At 41.5% G+C, this 17,409-nt stretch overlaps 1 protein-coding gene across 5 annotated transcripts in view; it reads left to right on the top strand.

The window, feature by feature from the left end:
• Positions 1-3,935: 3,935 nt before the first annotated feature.
• arap2 (ArfGAP with RhoGAP domain, ankyrin repeat and PH domain 2) overlaps positions 3,936-17,409 on the top strand; it is a 454,954-nt gene continuing 441,480 nt past the window's right edge. For all 5 annotated transcript variants that reach the window (XM_078546079.1, XM_078546088.1, XM_078546071.1 and 2 more), the window contains exon 1: positions 3,936-4,191. The gene's annotated coding sequence lies outside the window, so the exon portion shown is untranslated. The remainder of the gene's footprint in view (positions 4,192-17,409) is intronic.

The raw sequence follows: 17,409 nt of genomic DNA, 5'->3' as shown, positions 1-17,409 counted from the left end.
GTGTGGAAAGTACCACACTACTGCTGTATCAGAATAGCTAAAATCTCTCATTCGCCCACTCCTTCAACTCTCTCTCCAATTCTTCCTTGAAGTTTTCCACATGATGACATCAGTGGATTGAGACTGCAATTTATATCTCAGGCCTGAGCAGGATGCTGTCATTGAGGAACAGAGGCAGTAGAGGCCATTCAAAGTAAGCTTTTCACTTAAACACTAACAGGATGGTTAGTTCTGAAGAAGAGTCATACCGACTCGAAACGTTAACTGTATTCCTCTCCGCAGATGCTGTCAGACCTGCTGAGTTTTTCCAGCTATTTTTGTTTTTAAGCTTTTCACTTTCCTGTGAGAAGGATGCGACCTCGTCTGCCCCAGATTTACACTCCACCCCCTACCGTGAGATGCCCCCTCCAGGTTTCTTGCCTACCTGTACCTGGTGGCTGGCCAAGAGCTGCTTGATTTTCCACAGAGCAGCAGCTAATTTCCACCCACTTCCCAACTGGAGTGCGGGCGGGGTGGGGAGGGGTGGGAGTAGTTGACTGACAGCATGTTAGTGAAGCCTAGATAAATTGCAATGGCCTCAAGCTGATTCGGATAATTGGTAAATTTGGGCTCCCCACAGAGTGCAGTTTCTTGCAATTTTCCTTGGGTCATTTTCCATCCTATTGAAACCCCTTTGTCTTTGAATAGCCTCCTCCATAATGTTTGAAGCCTCTTTGTTTCCTGTTCACAGCTCCCCAACAATCCCCGCTATTCAGGTGTATCATTACAGAAGACATTTATTGTCATAATGGCAACAGAAATAACGAATACAAAAAGACAGCAAATACAGAAAAAAATCAAAAGTGTAATGACATTGGCTAGCCACGTGAATCCATGTGGTCACCCCAGTTTGAACAACTATGACCAATATAAAACACATTTCTGACTAAACATTTTTCATCCAGTGGGCATGTATTTGACCTTACTTTAAATGCGTCATCATTACACAGGCATTTAGTGTAAAAGCTCAATTTGACTCTCATCAGATCCACTAATTAGTTGAGTCGGTGACTTACTGCCTGTGTCTGCATTCTGCCTGTAATTATTTTTGTCATTCTTTCATGGGATGTGGGTGTCACTGGCTATGCCAGCATTTATTGCTCCATCACTAATTCCCTTGAGAAGGTGGTAGTGAGCCACCTTTTTGAACTGTTGAGGGCTGTGTGGTGTAGATACGCCCACAGTGCTGTAAGGAAGGGAGTTCCAGGATTTTGACCCAGTGACAGTGAAAGAATAGTGACATAGTTCCAAGTCAGTATGGTGTGTGGCTTGGAGGGTAGCGTGCAGGTGGAGTTCCCATGCAACTGCTGCCCTTGCCTTTCTAGGTGGTAGAGGTTGTGGGTTTGGAAGTAATTAATTCAATAGTGTATATTTAGATTTAGTAATAACATAAAATATAAGAACATTTACAGCCAATGGATTGCTTTTGAAGTGTGGTTGCTGCTGTTTTGTAAGCAAGTGCAGCAGCCAAGTCTCACAAATGGCAGTGAGATTTAAAAAAAAAACACAGGTATTTGGAGGTGCTGATTGTCAGCCAAATGTTGAAGGGTGCACTTCCACTGAACTTCCTTCAATTGTGCAATGAAATGCTTTATATCCAATTCAGTTTAACTCTGATCTTTGACACCATTTCCAACAAGGCAGCACTCCCTCAGTGCTGCACTAAAGTATCAACCTATATAATTGTAGTAATTATAGTTTTGGGAAATGTTGGACTGTAGCTTTAAGAATAATCCTGAGCTGTAAGATCACACGATCTGTGTAAACCAATGTGTTAGCAGCATGGGAAACTTCTACAGAGGGAGTACTTCTTTAGTTATGGAGTTTGATGGACACATGTAGTTGCTACTGCTGTCTGGTAAATAAAGTCAAATGTTTCCACTAAGAAAAGCTGTCTGAAGATCAACTGTACAACAATAATGTACTCCAAATCCTAGATGGAGGCTTGAACTCACAATCTTCTCAATAAGAGACAAGATCTCTGCCTTACCTGAGTTCTTGGGACAAGAGAGAAGGGCAATGCAACATCATTTTGGTGCAACAAGTTAACAGAATTTATTCAGTAAATGATTGAACAAAAGTACTTAACAACAGGCCATAGTCGACAATCTGCTTTCGATCCTGTCTCCACAAAGCTGCCTGGACACAGTTGATGTTGTCTTCGATTCTCTCCGATTGCTTCCCTTTTCTGGCTCCTCCTTCTGTGTACCGAGGTCCTCGAGATCCTTACAAGTATACCCTTCCCAGGTCAGCCTCCGTGCAGCTCTGCACATCACCGGCCTCTGGCTACCTGACCCATTGTCTCCGTGTGGCCTGGCCATCTAACCCCGGGCACCATTTTCATGCCCTTTGCCGTCATGTGACCTCCAAGTCCGTGTTTGGTGTCAACAGCCAGCAACAGATTTCCGTGGAAAGCACATGCTTTTTACGTTTGTTTAACCCTTTAGCTCTCTCATTGCTGCAAACAGTATAATCAAACACCATTACAATTCAGAACTGCTCCATAAATAATACAAACAGCATATTAATCGGAACATCTCCATTAAAGAATCAAGCAACTTATTTACAATATCCCACAGTCACAACTCTCGTCAGTGGATCCTTGGATGCTTAAACAGATTTTACACAGAAACAAGTGAACCCAAACATTAATGTTAGTGTTGCTCAATCTGCTCGTTACGTATGGCGAATTGATGCTTTTCATCAGATGAGAGAAGTTAATCAGATGAATATTAGGGCACTGTGGCAGCCCATTGGACTGAGGATACAGTTTTAGACTCAGCCTGATACAAACAGTGGGCGCATCAACAGTTGGTAGAAAACCCTGCAGAAAATAAAAACAATCCTTAACATTAAAAATCTGCACTCTAACTCCATCAAGGTATGTCGTAAAGGGGCTCCCATTGAAAGAAGTGAAAGCACGTTGAAGCATTTGACTTTCTCCAACACAATCGGATGCTGCGTAATGATGAGCTGCTGCTGCTATAGTTGAATCTGTTTGTAAACATATCCTTTGACAGAGCTGTACCACAGTGCGGTGCTCAGTGTTAGTCCTATCCCTCAATCCCAATTCATCTCTGGGAGGTTGTTACAAAATTCACCGCATTCTTTGTAGATATTTTGTATTATGTGAGGATATGATCGTCACAAGTTTGGCAAGTACTGGAATCCTATTTGAAAGCACTGATGAAGGCAATATCAATGTATTGACATAAAAACTTACTTGTTTCGTAATTGCACAATATCATATATATTTTAAAAGCATTGCGTTAATAGTGTAAAAAAATAGTTTCTTCCCCGAAGCATCGTTAGTTTCATATAGGTAGCTGCGATTCACACAAATCTGGACGGCCTGGATCAGTAGGTCATTCTGTTCTAGGAGGTTTTACATTTCAGCTAAATTCTGTCAAACCCAACACTGGGTTATTTGTATAGGACTCCACCTGGTACCTCAGCTGACCTCAGCAAACAGCAGGGGTCTGGGCAGTGCCCATACATCGACAAACTCGAGTTGGCAACAGAGTTTACTGATGACCTTTTAAAATGAATGCGCTGGATATGGGATAGCTACACTGATCACACAGAGTAGAGCTATGCAATTTATACACCTGTGCATTGAAGCTATCAGATGCACTGAGAAACATTTTTGAATCCTCTTTCTGCGTGTTCTGCTTTGAGGTTCGGCATGAAATTGACACACAATTAATTTTGCTGTCACCGATCAGCATTGTCCTGAACCCTGGATTTACCTCAGCCTGTCGTGTGACAAAGCACTATGTACCAACACTGCCTGAGAGCAAAGCTGCAATCCTGTTCGAAGCATTGAATTGGTGCTTGTGCTTATAGGGCAGCGCCACCTAAAGTCGTGACCAGGAGGACCAGGGATGGTCCTCCAAAAGTTTGCCACTTCCTGCTTCTCTCTACTTCGTGCGGTTACCGCTGGTGGGCGGTGTGATTCTGAGACTAGAAATTAGGAGACTAAACGCTGTATTTGCATTGAATGAATGCTGGCTCAACTAATTACCGAGTATATTTCCAAAAGGAGAAATAAGACAACTTGTGTGTTGTTTCGAAAGGATTTGAAGTGAACAGCGTGCAAGTGGAGGGAGACGGGCACACAACACACGGGTTTTCGGGACTGTCCTGACTCAGGTAGGTTGGATCTACAATGAAGTGTGCAACGAAAGTATGAAAAGTACAGATCGGGCTGGGCCACACATGCATTTTCACAAAACTTTCAACGTAACTCAGAATCTTTTAAAATGCACCTGTATTATGAATTAATTTGTATGTATAAGTCTTTTGGAAAATAGCTATGATTAGTTTCGACAAATGTACTCAACTAACTTTGTCACTTCCTTGCTCAAATTGGCATGTAATGAAATCGATTTCATCTGGTATTTGGCTCCTATTCGACTGGATTAAAAATGACTGCCTTATTGTGCGTTTTTGCCTTCCTTCCAGAAAATTTTATGAACTTGCAGTGCTTTAGGGAAAACTTTTAAACATGATAGGTGCTGAGGAAGTGTCTGGATATATATTTCACAATTAATTCGTGGACCTTCAGAAAGAGTGATCTAAGTCTTATTTTGTAGCATGAGTAATTAGCACGCCAGATAGTATTTTAGATTTCTAAACTAATATACCAAAATAATATAGATAACAGGAGCTTTAAAGAGCCACTGCACCCCCATAAACTTCCTCCCACGATGTGGTTGTAAGTATAAGTTGTGTGGTAACATCACGACTTAATTGATCAAGTGTGCTGTTTACAGTGCCAATTTTAAGTTCTTTGTGTCAGCCCATCTGTTAAAGTACATATTTACCCTAATGACCAGTGAATGCCAAGAACCAAACCTACCCACAAATTTCTCAAGTTAAAAGTAAAACACAGCAGGCACTGTACTGGAAATCTGATACAAAATGAGCAATGTTGGGAGCACACAGCAGGTCAGAGATCATCTGTGGAGCAGACAGGCAAAACAGTGTTTTGGGTGTGCACCCATCAGAAGCTTAGTAAAAAAAATCAATCAAGGAGGCAGGTCTTCACTGTGAGGACTGTCAAATGAGATGGTCACAAGAGTGTGTGATAAATGTCCTTCTTCCCTACATTGGCTTTTAAAGAATAGTGCATTTGTTTAATTAGGGCAAGTGACATCATTAGGGTTCCAGCATACAGTGGTTACTGTGGCCAACCTTGTGAGAAAGCTGAACTATTACACACTGTTACTGAACCATAACTGGCTTTGTGAATGTCTATCTGTGTTAATTCAGTTGTTGAGCTCACACTGCTGCTAATGTCTATTGTTTTGATGTTCCAAGGGGAACTTGATGCTGAGGTATTTGACTTTGGTGACGTTGAAAGCAGAAGTTGAAATGAAACCATTCCATTTCAAAGAATTGTCCTCGAAATATTAAATTTCTAATTCTAAAGTAAGCTTTTGACTTAGGGGGTTCCCTGAATACCCCATTCTGTCTAAAACAACAGCTGACAGACATATTACAGCCAACAAATTCAATGCTTCTACTCAGAACTGCTTCGTTGTACAGAAGGCATAAAGCAATGTGGGTCACTGCTCCTGCACATCTGTAATTCATTTGTGGATGACTTTAGAGTATAAATTGATTTTCCCCACTAATTTTTGTCTACAAGAGTCAGTTTTGTTTTATATATACACAATGTGCACAAATAAGCTGAGAAGACTGTTAAAAAACACATGGGATCCTTGACTATTAATAGAGGAACAGAGTATGAAAGTGAGGAAATTATGCTAAACCTTTATAGAACTCCAGTTATGCTTCATCCGGAGTATTGTTGTTCAGATCTGGGTACCACATTTCAGGAATAATGTCAAGACCGTGGAAAGAATGCAGAAGAGATTTGCTAGCGTAGTACCAGGAATAAGGGACCTCACTTCTGTGGAGAAACTGGAGAAGCTGTGATTGTTCGCCTTAGATTAGACAATGTTAAGGGGAGATTTCATAGAGATCTTTAAAAATCATGATTGGTTTTGAAGAGTAAATAAGGAGGAACTGTTTCCAGTGGCTGAAGAGTAGGTAAACAGAGCTTTAGTGTGATTAGAAAAAAGTTGCAATATAAGGAAACTTTTTTTTACCACTGAGTTATTGTGATCTGGCCTGAAAAATGGTGGCTCAGGTTCATTAGAATATTCAAAAGAGAATTGGATTAACAATTGAAGGAAAATAATGACAGGGGTATGGGGAAAGAACAGGAAGTGGTATTAATTGAATATCTCTACCAAAGAGCCAGCACAGGCCTGGTGTGACAAATGGCCTCCTGTGCTGCATAATTCTGTGATTCTATATTTTAACTACTCATTTGAGAAATCTGTCAAAACATAAGACAACCAATATGAAATGCAGTCACTACTGTAATGCAGGTAAATGTGAGATGCAATGGCAACGAGATGAATAACCGCTGAAGCTGTTTTTGTGCTGATAATATTTGAGGGAAGAACGTTATGCAGGTTGAAGGTTTTTTTTCAGCTTGCTATCATTATTGATGACAAATCATGAGCAGGAATACAATTACATTGCCCAAAACTACTAAGCATGGTCTACTTAGGATGCATGCCTTTGTTATTAGGGTGAACCTATTTGAGAAGATTGAAAGGATTGGGCAGGCTATGTAAAATCATTAGGTAATCTCACCAATATCATTTCATATTTCCTGTCAGAATCAATGTGGTTCCGTAGCTGATGTGCGATAGTGAATTGGTTAGCTAGCACTCTGTCATACTACCTTATGAATGGACTTATGACCTGCCTTTTTCATTGCACATACAACACAGAAACAGGCCATTCACACCAATCAGCCTATGCTGGGGTTTATACGCTACACAAGTGACCTCCCATTCCACCTGCCTCCTCTCAGCCTTGTAGTGTATTGTTTTATTACTTTCTTTTTGATACTTGTCTAGTTTCCCCGTGAAAGCACCTATGTTATTTGCCTCAATCGCTTAGACAAAAGCAAAATACTATAGATGCTTGAAACCTGAAATGAAAACAAAAAATGCTGGAAACATTCAACAGGTAACGCAGTATCTGGAGAGAAACAGAGTTAATGGGCGGAATTTTACGCCCCCCCCCCTCCCACCGACGGGATTTTCCGGTCCCACCAAAGTTAATGGCCCTTTTAACGGCTCTCCGCATTTTATGCCCTGCCCTTGCCACAATGGGGCTATAAAATTGCACTCAATGTTACAGGTCAATGACCCTTCATCAGAAGTGAGGAAAGATAGAAATGTAATATGTTTTGAACAAGGGGAAAGGCCTGTGATAGGGCAGGGTGCAAGAAAGATTAAATAACACAAAATTTCATGGTGCAAAAGCCAAAGGGAGTGGCAGTGGATGTAGTAAGGAAACAAAAGGTGCCTCTTGATGAGGTGAGAAGGCTGGATTTTTAAAAATTCATTCACGGGATGTGGGCTTTGCTGACTGGGCCAGCATTTATTGCCCATCCCTAGTTGCCCTTGAGAAGGTGATGGTGAGCTGCCTTCTTGAACCGCTGCAGTCCATGTGGTATAGGTATACCCACTGAGCTGTTAGGAAGGGAGGTCCAGAATTTTAACCTAGCGACAGTGAATGAACGGTGATATATTTCCAAGTCAGAATGGTGGGTGGCTTGGAGGGGAACTTCTAGGTGGTGGTGTTCCCATCTATCTGCTGCCTTCGTCCTTCTGGACAGTAATGGTCGTGGGTTTGGAAGGTGCTGTTGAAGGAGCCTTGGTCAATTCTTGCAGTACATCTTGTAGATGGTACACACTGCTGCTACTGTGTGTTGGTGGTGGAGGGAGTGAATGTTTGTGCATGTGGTGCCAATCAAGTGGGCTGCTTTGTCCTGGATGGTGTCCAGCTTCTTGAGTGTTGTAGGAGCTGCACTCATCCAGGCAAGCGGAGAATATTCCATTACGCTCCTGACTTGTGCCTTGGAGATGGTGGACAGGCTTTGGGGAGTCAGGAGGTGAGTTATTCATCGCACGATTCCTAGCCTCTGACCTGCCCTTGTAGCCACAGTATTCATATGGCTAGTCCAGTTCAGTTTCTGGTCAATAGTAACCCCCAGGATGTTGATAGTGGGGGATTCAGTGATGGTAATGCCATTGAACATCAAGGGGCGATGGTTGGATTCTCTCTTGTTTGGGATGGTCATTGCCTGACACTTGTGTGGCGTGAATGTTACTTGCCACTTGTCAGCTCAAGCCTGGATATTTGCAGGTCTTGTTGCATTTGGACATAGACTGCTTCATTATCTGAGGAGATGCGATTGGTGTTGAACATTGTGCAATCATCAGCGAACATCCCCACTTCTGACCTTATGATAGAAGGAAGATCATTGGTGAAGCAGCTGAAGATGGTTGGGCTGAGGACTCTATCCCGAGGAACTCCTGCAGTGATGAGCTGAGATGACTGACCTCCAGCCACAACCATCTTCCTTTGTCCTAGGTATGACTCCAAACAGTGGAACATTTTCCCCCTGATTCCCGTTGACTCCAGCTTTGCTAGGGCTCCTTGATGCCACACCCTGTCAACTGCTGCCTTCCCCCCTGAAGATTGAGAGGTGACCTTATTAAAACATGTAAGATTCTTAGCGAGCTTGACAGCCTAGATGCTGAGAAGTTGTTTCCCCTTGTGGGAGAGTCTAGGACCAGAGGGCATAATCTCAGAGTAAGGGGTTGCCCATTTAAGGCGGAGATGAGGATGAATTTCTTCTCAGAGGGTAGTCAATCTGTGGAATTCAGTGGAACCACAGAGGGCTGTAGAGGCTGGGTCATTAAGTATATTCAAGGCTGAGGTAGACAGATTTTTAATCAATAAGGGAATCAAGGGCTATGGGGGAAAGGCAGTAAAGTGGAGTTGAGGAGCAGACTCGATGGGCCAAATGGCCTACTGCTGCTCCTATGTCTTATGGTCTTATGTCAAGGGCAGTCACTCTTGCCTAACAGCCATCCAAATGCCATTTTTAAAATTCTTTTGTAGGATGTAGGGTTTTGTTTTTATTTATTGGATGTGGGCATTTATTGCCCATCCCTAATTGCCCTCATTCAGAGAGCATTAATTTCATGGTCACCATCAGACTCTTAATTCCAGTATTTTATTATTTTATTCACCATCTGCCGTGGTGGGATTTGAACCTGGGTCCCTGGAGCATTACCCTGGGTCTCTGGAATACCAGTCCAGCAACAATAACACCATGCCACTGCCTCCCCATGTCGCTGGTAAGGCCAGCATTTTTATTGCCCATCCCTAGTTGCCCTTGAGAAGGTGGCGGTGATCTGCCTTCTTGAACCACTGCAGTCCTTGTGCTGTAGGTATACCCACAGTGCTGTTAGGAAGGGAGGTCCAGAATTTTCACCCAGTGACAGTGAAAGAACAGCAATATATTTCCAAGTCAGGATGATTAGTGGCTTGGAGTGGAACTTCCAGGTGGTGGTGTTCCCATGCACCTGCTGCCCTTGTCCTTCTAGGTGGTAGTGGTCGTGGGTTTGGAAGATGCTGTCTAAGGATCCTTGGTGATTCACTGCAGTGCATCCAGTGAAGGTATAAAGAAAGAAACAAGAAAAAAACGGAACCAGGAAATAAAAACTCATAATGGAGGCAGAGGCTGTGATCTAAAATTGTTGAACTCAGTGTTGAATCTAGAAGGCTGTAGAGTTCTGAGCTGAAAGATGAGGTGCTGTTCCTCGAGCTTGCACTGAGCTTCAGTGGAGCAGTGTAACAGGTCAAGGACAGAAAGTTAAGAGTGAGAGCAAGGTGCAGAATTGAAATGACAAATGACAAGAAGCTCAGGATCATGCTTGTGGTCTGAATAAAGGTGTTCTGCAAAGCGCACCCTGTCTGTGTTTGACTTCCCCACTGCAGCGGAAACCACATTGTGAGCAGTGATTACAGTATACTAAGTTGATTGAAGGACACGTAAAGCGCCGTTTCACTTGGAAAAAGTGTTGGGGTCCTTGACCTGTGAGAAGGGAAGAGATGAAAGGACAGGTGTTGCATCTCCTGTGCCTGCACAGAAAGGTGCCATCTGTCTTACAGCAATGACTGCATTTCATATTGATTTATACGTGAAGTGTTTTGAGATGTTTGCAATGTCACGATGTGTTATATGAGTGCACATTTTTTTCCCTTTCTTACTGACTTATTTTAAACATTTTTTTTCAATTGAAAGACTAAATAAAGCCACCAATTGTGCAAAGTTATCAAGCTGAAGGAAGCTGCAGAAAGTAATCAAAAAGACTAATAGAATGTTGGCCTTTATCTCAAGAGGACAGAAATACGATGGAAAGGAAGTTCTGCTTTTGTTATATAAAGTCTTGTGAGACCTATTCCATCTGGAGTACTGAATTCTGTTCTGGGCACTGCATCTCATCATTGATTCACCAGAATGAGCATAGGCCTTAAAGGCTTAAATTGAGGATAGATTGTATAACTTGGCTTGTATTCCCTTGAGTTTAGAAGGGTAAGGGGATGCTCTAATTGAGGTCTTTCATTGACAAAAAGGATTCAGTATGGATAATAAACTATTTCTCCTGGTAGGTGATTGTGTCCTCCAAGAGGACACAATCTTACAATTAGAGCTGGCCATTAAATAGTAAAATCAGGAAGGACAAAGGTTGTGGAAGTATGGAATTGTCTCCTTTTAAAAGACTGTGGATTCTGGATCGATTTACATTTTTAAAACTGAGATCAACAGTTTATTTTTAGGTGTGGACATCAAGGGATAAGGATCAAAGGTGGATAAATGGAGTTGTGACACAGCTCAGCTATGATCCAATTGAATGCAGGAATGAGTTCTCGGGCTGAATGGCCTACTCCTGTTCCTATATGTTTTACTTTTTGAAAAGGATCGAAAGCAATTTAAGGAAGTAGGCTGTCATAGTCACAGTGATTGGTTGCAAGCTGAAGTTTCAGACAAGCTATAAGGAACATTTCAAGATTTTTGCAGTCAGCACAGATAAGACAAACTGATCCATTAGAATCACACGTCAAAGGATCCTTTCCCTCCTTTTGGATAAGACTACTTTCTTGAGAAATTATCTCCTGCTTTTGGCACACAAACATGAGCAAGCTTGAAGATTGTGCATTGAATATGCAGGGCTTGGCTATAATCACACTACATTTACCTTCCCCATCCACAACCTGCTGTATGTCAGCAACAAATCTGCTTCTCTCATGTTCCTTTTTGGCTGTAAATTAAAACCTGATGATCTCAATCCTGAACTTTATTTTTTTAATTTTTTTAAAGAAAATCATGCTTTGCTTTCTGATAATTCTAAGTTGTGCATGATCAAGAATGAACATCAAGCTGCCTGTTAGTAAAAAAAGAACAGCTGATCATTTATGACATACTACTTAGTCTACAATTTTTATGCTTCAATTTGCATGAAATGGAAGAAACGAACAATCTGTATAATAAAGGTACCACACATTAGTAAGTAGCATTTAAGCACAAGTTATTGCTCATTTATCTGGAAAAATCGTACAGTGTTGTACCATACCATGCCACCTTTTGCTAAATTATTCCAAGATTTATGTCTCCATAACTGTCATTGTTGCCAACATTCAAATTTAGAGTAGACAGTTTGCATTTGAATCCTTGATTGCTCCATATACTTGGCAATTCAAGCAGTGTTTCTGTAGCTCTGACTGATTCCTTGCCAGTGATTTGCCCCTTCACTGCAGGAGCAGCCATCCAGCCTGAAGCTCTGAGAAACAATGGGACAGTATCAGTCTTCCATTCTCTCCCATGTGATGTATCACTACTTCAGTTACTGATGGTTCAAGCCCTTACTGGCTCAACTTCAAAATGTCAATAGTGCCAACTTGGCATAAATTTTAGTGCTGCCTGTCTGTGAGATCACAGTTGGCACTCTCTATTTGAGAAACACATTTTTTAAAGTGCTCATAATATGAGCAATGTGTCCACTAAGTTTAAAAATTACCCTAGTTACATTATCAGCTCTGAGTGCCTTAAGTACTTTTCAGATAAGACAGTTGTAAGTGAGCTTGGTACAAGGGGAAAAGGCGGAAAGGTAAAGGTTGAAGAGAGAATGGTAGGCTAAGGAAAAGAAGCAATGAAAGAGGGAAATGGTCAGAGGTAACCACTCCCCATTCTTGATACAAAAAACATTTGACAGCATTGAGATAGAGCACAGCTTTAGCATCCTGTGTTGTGCTCATGCGGAACAAAGTGCTGTGGAGGAAGAGACTTAGGCAGATGCAGCTAATTGGTTATTGATATTTGTTAGCATTATACTTTGTGAAGATAGTTATGAGTGCTTATTATTTAATTGAAGTATTTTATTTATTCCTTCCAAATTTGTTTTGCTGATTAAACCCAAATTCTTTTGAAAAAACTTATCTATTATTTTCTTAACCTGAGAAAGTTTGTTCACAATTGATTTCACTTGATATCGTTTCTTTTGCCTTACATTCAACAAAAAATGAGAACAAAGGCTGGAGGTCTACTCACTTTTTGTTTAGAGTATCCCATGTGCTTTTGGTTATCACATGGTGTGTTAAAGCAAATGTCGAACAGAGCTACAACAATGAAACTTGGCTGTTTCCTTCTCGGTCAACTTTACTTGTATCATAACTCCCCCCCTCAATAGTGCTATGCCTGGATGATGTTTAGTATATATTATTTCTCTCTCCTTTTTTCTGACATTGACATCACATCACACAATGTGAACAATTGAACTATGTATAAACTCCTATGTTCCAGTAATATGAATATACAGCTTCTAAGAATCCTTCATTTTTAATCAGTTAGAGAGTCATAGATTCATAGAGGTCTACAGCACAGAAAAAGGCCCTTCGGCCCATCAAGTCTGTGCCGGTCAAACAAGTACCTAACTATTCTAATCCCATTTTCCAGCACTAGGCCCATAGCCTTGTATGCCATGGCATTGCAAGTGCACATCCAAATACTTCTTAAATGTTATGAGGGTTTCTGCCTCTACCACCCTTTCAGGCAGTGAGTTCCAGATTCCCACCACCCTCTGGGTGAAAACATTCTTCCTCACATCCCCTCTAAACCTCCTGCCCCTTACCTTAAATCTATGCCCCCTGGTTATTGATCCCTCCACCAAGGGGAAAAGTTCCTTCCTGTCCACCCTATCTATGCCCCTCATAATTTTATACACCTCAAACATGTACCTCCTCAATCTCCTCAGCTCTGAGGAAAATTACCCCAGTCTATCCAATCTCTCCTCATAACTAAAACTCTTCAGCCAAGGCAACATCCTGGTAAATCTCCTCTGCACTCTCTCTCTAGTGCAATCACATCCTTCCTATAATGCGGATTCCAGAACTGCATGCAATACTCTAGCCGTGGCCTAACCAGGGTTTTATACAGTTCCAGCATAACCTCCCTGCTCTTATATTCTATGCCTCGGCTAATAAAGGCAAGTATCCCACATGCCTTCTTAACCACCTTATCGACCTTAAGGGATCAGTGGACATGCACACCAAGGTCCCTCTGAGCCTCGGTACTTTCCAGGGTCCTACCATTCATCGTATATTCCCGTGCCTTGTTTGTCCTGCCCAGGTGCATCACCTCACACTTATCCAGATTAAATTCCATTTGCTACTGATCAGCCCATCTGATCAGCCCGTCTATGTCCTCCTGTAATCTAAGGCTATCCTCCTCGCTATTTACCACCCCACCAATTTCCGCGAACTTACTGATCAACCCTCCTACATTCAACTCTAAATCGTTTATACATACCACAAACAGCAAGGGACCCAACACCGATCCCTGTGGAACCCCACTGGACACAGGCACCCAGTCACAAAAATACCCCTTGACCATCACCCTCTGCTTCCTGCCACTCAGCCAATTCTGGATCCAATTTGTGACTTTCTGATGTGGCTTTGAGTAATTCCTTTTGCAAATACAAGTGGGTGAGGGATCATTAGCGAGTATGGAAGAAATATAGACAGGTTATTTAGCAGGTACAATGCCTACTATTGCTTGGTTGGAGCCAAGGCCATCTTTTGAAAATATATTATTGTCCTTTGAGCTTATTTAACCTTGCTAAGAACATTTCTGTGTCCTTCTCCATCATTTTTCTTATCCATGCTCCATAGTGTATATAAAACTCCCCTGTAAAGCGCACACAAATTTCATAAATATGAAAGAGCAACAAAAACTGCCAGTGTAATAAAAGCAAAAAGCAAAATGCCAGTATTTGTTTTGATATTAGGATACCAAAGGCACTGACTAACATTGATTAAAGTCACTTGGTAGCACAAAAGTTGAGTATTGTGATAAAAAGAGACATTATTCCCATGCCAATGCCTTGAACAGTGAGAGTTGACCTGCCTGGTTTGAATTTAAACAAAACCTGGCAGCTAACTGTCCCCTGCTGCGTTCTCCATGGCAATGCCTCTATCAACCAGAGCCCAATCCATCACCACCCTTTTCTCATGCAGTATAAATTGTTGTTCCCTTTGAGATTTGGCATTCTTGCAAACCTGTCCTGATGAGTACACGATGGAAAGCTTCAACAGCACGTCTCTCTTTTTCAGCAGTTGATTAAAGGCGTCCTATAGTTTACATGCATTAAAAGGTATTGTTCAACTATCATCATTTAAGATGGTAGTGTAAGTACCAAATGAAGCCTTTCTTCCCCTATCACCACCCCCCCCCCCCCCTGCCAACCACACCCCCATTGCTTCCATATGCTCATTTTCCAGCATATGTCATTCCCTGATCTTCTGGGAAGTCTGTCCAGCTTCCTCCTTGTTAATCGAGGCATCAGAAAGATTTGGTTGAGAACAGTGAGTCAAGGTAGTGATTTATAGGTAGTTCAACCTTTCCCTCGATTAAGGACTCATTCAGTTGTACATCAGGTATGCAACCCTCAGACTTAAGGGAGCAAAAATAGGGTCTGTACAATGATGGGAACTATACAATGAAGAACCTGGGAGATGGTGAGTTACTTTTGTTTGAGATGTGGCTGCTGATAGCAAGGCAGCATTTATTGTCCATCTCTGTCTGATTTTTAATAAGTGATTAAGGTCGGCCATGGAGTGTGTTGCATATAGGCCAGACCAGATAGGGGCAGCAGGTTCCCTTTGTGATGGACATTCTTGAAACAGTTGGATTTTTAATGACTTTCTGGCTTTGTAGTTATTTTGTTTTCTGGTGGCAGCCTGCAATTTACCACATTTAATTCAATTAAGTTTGAACTTATGATCTTTGGGTTACTAGCTCATAACCATTATCCCATCGTACTCAAATGGGAATGTGAGCATTGAAAGCAATGGTGAAGGTGCAGTTTTAAGAAGGTCAAAAGTGGCCGTGGTGTTGTGATGGATGGTGAGCCAGAGGAGAAGTCATTCTGAGTTTGAATAAGAGATCAAGGAAACAAGGGAGAGTTCTTTTTTAATATATTCCTCTAAAAGTGATTGGTGTGTGTGGTGAGGTTATGGGAAGGTAGCGATGAAGATGCTATGAAAGAGATAAGGATATGGTAGAAAATAGTGGGCTCATGCTGCACCTGTTCTGACCGTAAGGCAGTCCACTTCCTGAGTAATTCAGTTTTTGTGAAGCGTCTGAAGATGTGATGAAATGAAAAGTTTTCTTTTCATGATGATCGAACAACTCTAACAGCCAACCGTAGATAGCTAAAACTTACCTGCACTATTTTATGTTTTGTTTCAATAGAAACAGTAATGTGCATTAGTGGTTGTTTTGGCAAAGTCAGATTGCTTCCCTGTTTCTTCCTCTTTCATTCTTTGTGGGTTGATAACAAGGATCTTATCAATTTTTTTTTGTTGAGGAGCAGAATCCTGAGCAGTGACTTGCTCAAGGGCCAGTCTTGCAGACCTACTATACTGCACCGGTGTATATTTTGCATGTTTCTCAGCTGCCTGTCTCTTTATCATCCCGACTCCAATAGCATTTTCAGCATTGAGCACCCACTATAAGGCAAGGGTGGAATTGCAGATCTGGTGATGGCCACAGATAGCCCTCAGGCTACATTATAACTATTCCTGGTTTAAATTAAGTGAAGCACTTTTGTTTTGTCTGGCAGAATGTATTAATTGCAAGATTTAGAGTTTGGAAAATGGGAGGGGTTGCAATGTGTTTTACATCTTGGAGACCTTTTGGTGCCATTAATGGCAAAGTTAGACAACTTCAGGTTATCTTCTGGTTTTATATTGTAAAACTATTGTAATTACAGGCAAACCATTAAGTGCATGTCTTGATAGAAGAGGGGACTTGCATGAGATTAAACACTTAATTTTGCCTTGTTAGGAGTAACATTACAGAAGTCCAAACTTCAATGTTACAGCACAATCAAGAGGACTTAATTTTTAAAGATATACAAATGCACTTAAGTATTTATTTTAATCTACAAAACCTTTTAAAGTGTATTGATATTGCTTTATGGTGGAGGAAAATTGCGGTGAGGAATTGGCGAGTGGAATGGTTTGTGGAGTGAGAGAGAAACATAAGCTAAGAAATTGGAGCAGGAATAAGCTAAATGACTCCTCAAGCCTGTCTGCCATTTAACCAGATCATGAGTGATGTCGACCTCAAATCCACTTGCCTGCATGATATCTTGGCCATGAATATAATCAGTAATGGAGTATCCACAACTCTGGGGATAAGGAATTCAAAAGGCTCACAACCTTCTGAGTGAAGACGTTTTTCCTCAGTCCTAAATGGCCCCTATACTGGACTGTCCAGCCAGGGGAGACAACCTTTCTCTTTCATACCCTGTCACGCCCTCTAAGAATCTTTAAAGTTTCGGCGAGAGCACCTCTCATTTCCTCAGCCCAATTTACTGAGCCTCTCACCATAGGACAATCCTTTCATCCCAGCAATCAATCCAGTGAATCTTCATTGTATCCTCTCTAAGGCAAGTGCTTGCGGGGACCAAAACTATCCACAACATTCCAGGTGTGGTCTCCTCAAAGCCATGTACAATTGCAGTAAAGCTTCCTTACTCTTGTACTCTGACCCCTTGCAATAAAGACAAATGTACCATTTACTTTCCTAATTGTTTGTTGCACCTGAATGTTAATATTTATGATTCTTGTACAAGGACACCCAAATCTTTCTGAGCACCAACATTTAATAGCTCCTCACAAGTTTTTAAAAAAAAATTCTGTTCCTTTTTCTTATTACCAAAATGAATAATTTCACATTACCCCACATTATACTCCATCTGCCACCTTCTTGGTCACTCACTTACCCAGTCGATATCCCTTTGCACACTCTTTGTAGATCCAGCTTTGTATCATTGACAAATTTGGCTATATTACACTCAGTCCTTTCATCTAAGTGATTAATGTAGATTGTAAATAGCTGAGGCCCCAACACTAATTCTTGTG

This window comes from Cetorhinus maximus, chromosome 1 (assembly GCF_964194155.1).
Source record: "Cetorhinus maximus chromosome 1, sCetMax3.hap1.1, whole genome shotgun sequence".
Lineage (NCBI taxonomy): Eukaryota > Metazoa > Chordata > Chondrichthyes > Lamniformes > Cetorhinidae > Cetorhinus > Cetorhinus maximus.
Note: the sequence above shows the minus strand (reverse complement) of the source record. Positions and strands in the feature narration are given on the sequence as shown.